The sequence below is a fragment of the Monodelphis domestica genome, chromosome 4 (genome assembly GCF_027887165.1).
Source record: "Monodelphis domestica isolate mMonDom1 chromosome 4, mMonDom1.pri, whole genome shotgun sequence".
NCBI lineage: Eukaryota > Metazoa > Chordata > Mammalia > Didelphimorphia > Didelphidae > Monodelphis > Monodelphis domestica.
Window position 1 is genome coordinate 69211338 of NC_077230.1, and position 6462 is coordinate 69217799.

The 6462-nt window shown below is 42.0% G+C and overlaps 1 pseudogene; it reads right to left on the minus strand.

The window, feature by feature from the left end:
- Positions 1 to 3388: 3388 nt before the first annotated feature.
- On the minus strand, positions 3389 to 4453 carry LOC103104955 (glutamate--cysteine ligase regulatory subunit-like; annotated as a pseudogene).
- Positions 4454 to 6462: the final 2009 nt, after the last annotated feature.

Sequence of the window (6462 nt, forward strand, 5' to 3'; positions counted from 1 at the left end):
CCAAGGAATGTGTTTGTGAGGTCGACACACCCAGAAGCTTGCTACATATAGTCCCTCTTTCCCCTGCACCTGCTGGAACAAAGCAACAAAGCAAAGTGGTTCCACTTCATAAGGCACTATTACTTCCCATGCTGTGACCTTACAAATCCATGAGTATACAAGTCTGCCTGACCCCTTCATGTATGTCCATCCTTATCTTCTGATGCCTATACTTGCCCATCATGTTTGTGTTCATAATCCATAGAAACCCCTGATTGTGTATGTATCATGTAAACTGTAGAAACCCTGCCCAATTGATGATGTAGAAAATACCCAGAGTCCCTTTCTTCAGTGCCCAGCCCTTAGAGGAATGATCCAGGCTGGGCTTGCATGCACATGCATAATAAATCTCCTTTCTTTCTTACTTTTGAGTGACAATTATGGTTTCCTGTTTGGCTAAACTGAAAATTCTGCAACATAACCACTCTATTTCTGTTGAGGACACTCCCATCCTTCTCTTTACTCAGGTTCACAAACTTTGGAGACATCTACTTTTCACTTTCCCTCACTTCCCTATTCAATCAGTTGCCAAATCTCACTGATTCTACTTCCAAATGTGCTCTTGCACCCACCCTTTTCTGCCCTATTGAACAGATGCTACCTCTGCTCAAGCCTTCTTCATCTCTTCTCTACTATTGCTGTAATCTCCAAATTAGTCTCCCTTTTTGTAGAATCTCTTTTTCTTTAATCCATTCCCCTCAGAACCTCCAAAGTGATATTCCTATAACAAAAATCTGATTGTTACTTTCCTACTCAAGAAGCTTCTGTGATTTACCTCCCAGTCTTCATAAGTTGGGAAAGACATTTTGTTCTTACTCTTATGCACTAGCTTTTCCTATATTGTTTTTGTTCTTTGTTTTGTTTTGTTCTTGTTTTTGAAGAGAACAGCATTACAAGATGGTGGCTTGACTTGCTCCTGAATTGGATTTAAATGAGGAGGAGTTGCATAAAATTGCCAGTTTCATTCTCTCTTCCAGAATTATTCAGGTTGAATGGCAAGACTAGAAACTTGAAAGAATGGTGATGGCTCAGTGTGCAGTAGATGACTTTGATGTCTTTGACCAAACTGTAAACTCTCCATAATGTCTGCTTCTGCCTTTCTCAAGGCCACTGGAAGAAGTTGTTCTCAACTTCCCCTTCCACAAGGGAAGTCTTCAAGTGCTTGGGGGTAGACATCCCTGTAACTCACTGATGGTTTGCTCTCAACCTGATTTAGCCCATCTGCCAAAATGGTGCTACCACTGTGTGCACTACTCTTTCTTGGAACCACAGGTGAGAGATGATGCCAGGGATAGAAGAGTATCCATGAAAAGGGCTGGTCAAGCCATCATATCAGAGGTGCTTTTCTTCCTTGATACCCATAGACCCCATATGACTGTGGTACCCCTTATTCCATTAGGTTAACCTCCTTAGACAGGACACAAGAGTTTACGAGGCTCTCTGACCTTCTGGAAGAAGTTGACTAAAATGCAGTGTTGGCTACCTGAAATCCAGACTTGTGGTAATACTCATTGGTGACCTGTCTGGACTCTGGGTCTGGGAACCTGGACTGAAGAGACATAGGAGAAGAGACATCACTGGTCTTATAAGAAAGGGGATGAGTAGTGTCAGGCTCTCTTGGGCTTGGGACTTGCTCTCAGTCTTCTCTGTAGTGTTTACCACTTGTCAGTCATAGGCCTTATCTGTTTGGATGTTCTGGCCAGCCAAAGCAGCTGGGTGGAGCGGTGGCCTGGAACAAGAGACTAGGAAGCCTGGCGCAGCTTAGAGTTTTTTTAGTTAAGGTGGGCAGGTGATCTCTCTCTCTCTCTCTCTCTCTTTCTCTCTCTCTCTCTCTCTCTCTCTCTCTCTCTCTCTCTTTCTCTCTCTCTCTCTCTCTCTCACACACTTTTTAGTAATACTGAATTAAAATTTAACATAGTCTCTGAAGATTTTTAATCATAACATGACATGTTCCATTTCCAACCTCTCATGCCATGCCAGGGTACAAGCTGCTCCCTAAATGTGGAATGCTCTTTCTTTCCACCTATATCTATGGGAATATGCAACTCCCTTCAAGGTGAATTTCAAGTGCTACCTTCTAGGTAAGTCTTCTCCGGTTGCCCTGAGCTCTATTTCCCTTAAATGATCTTTTATTCACTATGCATATAACCCATGCTGGGTCTGGGCATGTTCAGTTTGCTTAACATGGCAATAATACCTTGATAAGCCTTAGGAACATGACTAGATTGCCTACAATGGAAGCCTTTGCATCCCTTGCCTCCAGGATGGATATGGCTGCTGTCATTTTCTTTTTTGCTGCTCTTTCCTACTATGTATTCCCTTACAGAATAGGACAGTTTGGACTGAAGCAGTGAGAGTTCTTAGTTTCTTCAACAAGAGAGATGGGAGGTACTGGACACGGTGAACACCAAATAACCTCATGAAAGCCTTCTTTTATCATTGCTTCAAGATATGGGGCTAGGTGGTATTTATTTCTGTTCTGTGTTGTTTTTCCTCCTCAGTTCTAGGTAGGGAAATTGATAGCCCTGCGACCTGGAGTTCAGGCCACTGTGACCTTAGAGTCAGAATTACAGGCATGATGGAGCCAATTTTATAGTTGGGGAAAGTGAAACAAGACAGAGAGGTTAAATGACTCCCCCAGGTTCACACATCTAGTAAGTATTTGAACTCAGTTCTTTCTGACTCCACACCTCCCTCTCTATCTCCTTTACCACCAGCTGTCTCTCTGGGCTGCTTTCCCATACTATGAGCTATCAAGCTTTCCTCTTTTTGGTGTTCCATGGTAATTAAATTTGGAACTTGAGCATCTCTGAGGAACCCAAGTTGTAAGAGAAAGACAGGGCAATGGAGAGATGTATGATGGGCTGTTGGATATTTCCAGAGGGCATTTCTGAGTCACAGGATATTTCCAGTGACGACATAAAGTAAAACTATAAAAACTGTTTCTTCATTGGTTGGCAAGTTTTCCTCCCCCCCTTTTTTTTCAAAATCATTATAGCTTTATTATAAGGATCAGAGTGCCAGGGAAAAAGTTAAATTTTTATTCATGTATTGAAAAGAAAAAAAATACCTATAGTATATAGCAGAATCCAACTTCTTTATTTACTCTGAGATGTAATTTCAATCAATGATAGGAAGAATATTCTCCAGTGTTTTAGTTTTAACAACTGTACTTAAACATCCTTATTTAAGAATTAAGAAGTCATTAATGAATTTTTCTTGGTAAATAAAATATATAGAGATAGATATGCACATCTATCTCTATATATCTCATCCTGATGCTTATGTTCAAATTACACCTAGCAACAGTTTTCTTGATTTATATTAGTCATAAAAATAAAGACGGATGTAATTATTTTCTTTATAGACAGTTTCCATTAGAAAACACTAGTTTAATTAAAACAATACAATGTTTCATATATGAATGAATTGGTCTGGAGACAAGGAAGGAAGCATAGAGTACTTAAAACATACTGTCAAAATAGGACTAGATTCTTTGCCTCTCTGACACAATTTAAAGTTTATAACTTTTGGTATTTATATCTTAGGGATTCGCAACTTGGAAGGAATTCCTTTTCGGCAACATAAAGTCAGTAGGCCTCCCTCCACTGAAGTTTCAGCATCCCTTCTTTGGGTCTGTACGACGCAGCCTTTGGATTTGATAATCCCTCTGCTTTTAACTATGACAGAATACCCAAGTACCCACACGGGCACCCCCCCATCTGCTCCGATGTCAGGGAGACTCTCCTGAAGAGCTTCTTGGAAACTCGATTCAGAAAGCAGTTCTTTGGGATCGTTGAGTCAGCAGCTGTATGTCAAACTCCTTGGTCGGGCGGCATCAAGCTTCATTGGTTACTGTTTGCTTTTACCTGCGCCCACTGGTCCAGCTGCCCCAGCTGCGCTTTGTCCAGGTCCGAGGTGCCGCTGGCCACCACCTTCTTGTTCTGCACCGGCTTCTCCAGCTCCTCCCAGTAAGGCTGCAGGTGCTCCAGGGCGAGATTCACGCCGTCTTCCAGTCTTCCACGGGCGGCGAGGCGATGGTCACCGAGTCCAGCTGCGCGATGCCCAGGGCGGAGCAGGCCATTTCAACCGCGCTTCTCGTGGAGGAAGAGTTTGATCCTACATTTAACAGTTTTGCAGAAACTTTCATCTTCCCTCTTTCATCCGGATTTATTTTTTCTACTGCGGGAGCTAGGGAACATTCCAAAACATCTGGTAACTTCCGAAGGAGATCGGGGCTGATTTGGGAACTCCATTCATTCAGGGGGTTTTGAATACAATTTCGTAGCTCCTCTTGGTGTCTGGACGGGCACTTCTTCCTCAGGCGGCCCCAGTTGAGCAGGTTGCCGGTCTGCGGGTGCAGGGTGCTGGCTCGGCGCAGTAGGAGCCCGGCGGTTCGGTTGTCTGTGCCCATGGCGGCGGCTTCCAGCTAAGTTTTCCTTTGAAGAGGAAACAAATGGCTCCAGAAAGTTTAAATGTTATTGTAAATTTGAGGCTCTTGTTCTAATTGCACATGTTTGGCCTTGATGATGGGCAAGGTCTTAAATAATTCGAGGGAGTAAAATATAGCTATTATTCCTTTCATAATATTGGAATCTAGTTTTTCTTGAAAAGCTATTGTGCTAGGGGGCAGCTGGGTGGCTCAGTGGATTGAGAGTCAGGCCTAGAGACGGGAGGTCCTGGGTTCAAATCTTACCTCAGACACTTCTTAGCTGTGTGACCCTGGGCAAATCACTTAACCCCCATTGCCTAGCCCTTACCACTCTTCTGCCTTGGAGCCAATACAAACAGTATTGACTCTAAGACAGAAGGTAAGGGTTTAAAAAAATAATAAAAGCTATTGTGCTAAGTTTAAAAGTGTTTTCTTCATAAGCTATTGTGTTAAATGAGAATCTTTGTTCTTTTTTTATATTATAAAAACCTCTCTGTGAACCTTGCTCTTTGGGAGAGACAGCCCCATGTCTCAATGCCCTACAGGACTGCAGTAAAGGCTTGTTCTTAATTACAGTTTGGGGGGTTTGAGATAGTTTGCTTGCTAAAATGACATGAAACATCATTGAGGAAAAGGAAATATTGTAAGGGTTTCATGTTGTAGAAGTGTCACGTAAGGGTGAGGAACAATTAGTGCTAAGTGAGGGAGTCTAGTCCACAGGATATGAAGGCATGGATGGACTACCATCTTAATCAATGCCCAAATGGGGGAATCATTGATCAACTAAAGATTTGAAGCTTAAATATTCAGGTATTGTTGAATTTATTGTTACCATTTACATATTTGCGATTAATATGCATAGTGTTCTTTTGATTCAGTTTCCTTAATCTTCTTTTTCCTTCTTGTTCTTGTTCTTCCAAAAAGGGTTAAGTGACTTGTCCAGGGGCATAGAGTTAGTGTCTGAAGTCTGATTTGAACTCGGGAAGATGAGTTTCCTGTTTCTAAGCCCTGTTCTGTAACCACTACACTACTTACCTGCCAAGTTCTTCTTCATTTGATATGTTTCCCCATGTTTCTTGATAGACTTCATATGAGTCATTTGTTATAATGCAATGATATTCTATTACATTCACATGCTATATATTGTTCATCATTTCCCCATCCAATAGACACACAAGTTTTCCCTGTTTTTTGGTTATTACAAAGTAATTTGGCTACTTGGGCTCATCCCCCCCCCCACACAAATGACTGTATAATTAGAATCTGTTACCCCCCAAACTATGATCCCCAGCACTCCACTCATTTCCTGTCATTATGTGCTGACTTAGACAGGATATAAATTCAGTGGAGTTCTGCGACTTGCTCTCTCTTTCCTTCCTGTCTCCTGTCTCGGCTTTGGTGGAGCAGGGATTTTTGAGCAGGTAGAAAAACTTAGTCACATGGTTTTATTTTGTCATAAAATAACCTTTATAAAAATAATACTTGAAGCATTGGATATTAATTTAAATTTTACATGACCCAGTTGAACTTTGAGGGATTTTGAATCTTAAACTTGCTCAAAGGACCCTGAAAACTTCCTACTCAAACCATCATAGCTTCACTTACCACCAGCTTCACTTGCAAGCACATAGTTGAAAAGACTCAGAGAAGGAACAGGGTTATTTATTGCTCTAAGAATTACCAGGCAGAAACCATGTAAACCAGCCCCCCCTACACCACACCTGGGGACAATGTTCACATGCCCCACCACTCCATCCAGCAGCCCAATGTGAGCACTTCCTCTCTCCTCTGTCTGGGGAAATATGGGGGGCTCATAGGCAGCTTGAAGGTGCAGTTTGGGCACATGATCTCTAAAAGGTTCACCAGTGCTGGCTTAGAACTTGGTCAGACATCAAAGATATCAATGTCATTCAGCACATCCCAGTAATCCTGACTTTTGTCTTGTCAATGGACTTGGAATTCTGCCTCACTTAAATTCATTTCATGCACAA